We start from the raw sequence: 2,342 nt of genomic DNA, 5'->3' as shown, positions 1-2,342 counted from the left end.
AGAAGAATAACCAGAATGGCAAAGGCTCAGCCAATGATCACCTCCAGGATGATCAAAGACAGTCTGGAGTTACCTGTAAGTACTGTGACAGTTAGAAGACGTCTGTGTGAAGCTAATCTATTTTCAAGAATCCCCCGCAAAGTCCCTCTGTTAAAAAAAAGGCATGTGCAGAAGAGGTTACAATTTGCCAAAGAACACATCAACTGGCCTAAAGAGAAATGGAGGAACATTTTGTGGACTGATGAGAGTAAAATTGTTCTTTTTGGGTCCAAGGGCCACAGGCAGTTTGTGAGACGACCCCCAAACTCTGAATTCAAGCCACAGTACACAGTGAAGACAGTGAAGCATGGAGGTGCAAGCATCATGAAATGGGCATGTTTCTCCTACTATGGTGTTGGGCCTATTTATCGCATACCAGGGATCATGGATCAGATTGCATATGTTAAAATACTTGAAGAGGTCATGTTGCCCTATGCTGAAGAGGACATGCCCTTGAAATGGTTGTTTCAACAAGACAATGAACCAAAACACACTAGTAAACGGGCAAAGTCTTGGTTCCAAACCAACAAAATTAATGTTATGGAGTGGCCAGCCCAATCTCCAGACCTTAATCCAATTGAGAACTTGTGGGGTGATATCAAAAATGCTGTTTCTGAAGCAAAACCAAGAAATGTGAATGAATTGTGGAATGTTGTTAAAGAATCATGGAGTGGAATAACAGCTGAGAGGTGCCACAAGTTGGTTGACTCCATGCCACACAGATGTCAAGCAGTTTTAAAAAACTGTGGTCATACAACTAAATATTAGTTTAGTGATTCACAGGATTGCTAAATCCCAGAAAAAAAAAATGTTTGTACAAAATAGTTTTGAGTTTGTACAGTCAAAGGTAGACACTGCTGTTTTTTTGAACACACCCCTTTCAACTAATTGCCCAATTGCACAGCCTTAAGAGCGTGCATATCATGAATGCTGGGTCTTGTTTGTTTTCTGACAATCTACTGAACCTACTGGTAACTTGTTTGCCACGTAGCAATAAAAAATATACTAAAAATCTTGATTATTCTGGTTAGTCACATTGTACTGCTATTATTTTGAACAATACTGTAAGTGAGATTTTATATCTGAATTGGTCAGAACCTAAACAAAATTTTGGATTGAAAAATCAAGATAAAGCCATTAAAATTTTAGGAATGGTATGGTGTAAAGATATGGAAGAAAGAAATTGGAAGAAAGATCATAGCATCGCTTACATATATAGCGGCAACTTTGCCTGCCCCAAGACGTTTCTTAAATTCAGTAAAGAAAATGATGTTTCATTTTTATGGGATTGTCCATATGCTCAGAGGATATGGAATCAGATACGACCATGGTTGTCAAATTTGTACAGAATGCTAAGCGAGGGAGATATTTGGTATGGAGAATTAAAAGAGGTTCATTCCAATAAATGGATTTGTTGGTGGGCAATTATAAACATCTTTAAAGAAGCATTATGGAAATCTAGAAATGTTTGTGTATTTCGGTCTAATGAGATCTCATTTAAATCAGTAGTAAAATCGAGCTTAAGAAGTATTGGTGACTATATTGTAAGAGACGCACAGAAAATGACAGTTGATGAAATGGATAAGATTTGGAACATACCAAATGTCTCTCCCTTTAATAAGGTATGGAAGATGAGGTTATGTAATATGGAATTGTATGTATTATATGCTAAGCTCTGTTCCTTCCTTATTTCTCCTTGTAATTGCCTTGAGTGGCCTTTTTAAGTAAAAAATAAATAAACGTTTGGAAAAAAAAAGGTTCACCCAAGGCGAGGCTTGTCCATTGCACTCCGGCCATGCTGACCCCTGCGAATTCCCCAAATGCGGGAATCTCGACTGCATAATTTATGGTAGTGGGGGACTGCGTTTGCGCTCTCCCCTGAAATTGTAGGTAAAACAAAGCAGATGTTTTTTCCAGTTTTTTTTCTTTCGTTCCAGAATGGGGAGTTCTGTCACATGCGAGGTATGTGTTGTGCGCCTGTGAAACAAAGTCACTTAGGCTCTTGAAGAATCGGACCCCGCTGGGTAGTTTAGTTCGAATATAGCACAGACCTCACTTTGAAAGCCGAATAGACTGACTGCAGCCTAGCTGTAGCTGTCTCCATGTTGTTTGGTTGTCCTTTTTCAGTTCGTATTAATTTAGTTGTCGCTTACAGCGCCACCAAGTTGCCTGTCGCAGCGCCCTTTTTCACCTGGCCTCTGACTCAGCCCCTGCACAGGTGTGCCGATTTGGGTGAAGGGATCTCATTCCTTCCTGGAGTTATAGCCATTCGAGCCATCCCGGACACGCCACCTTAGCATGTT

At 40.0% G+C, this 2,342-nt stretch overlaps 1 pseudogene; it reads left to right on the top strand.

Moving 5' to 3' along the window:
• Positions 1–1,737: 1,737 nt before the first annotated feature.
• On the top strand, positions 1,738–1,920 carry LOC113100140 (uncharacterized; annotated as a pseudogene).
• The last annotated feature ends 422 nt before the right edge of the window (positions 1,921–2,342 follow it).

Source organism: Carassius auratus, unplaced genomic scaffold (genome assembly GCF_003368295.1).
Source record: "Carassius auratus strain Wakin unplaced genomic scaffold, ASM336829v1 scaf_tig00217195, whole genome shotgun sequence".
NCBI lineage: Eukaryota > Metazoa > Chordata > Actinopteri > Cypriniformes > Cyprinidae > Carassius > Carassius auratus.
This window is presented reverse-complemented; position numbering and strand designations above follow the sequence as displayed.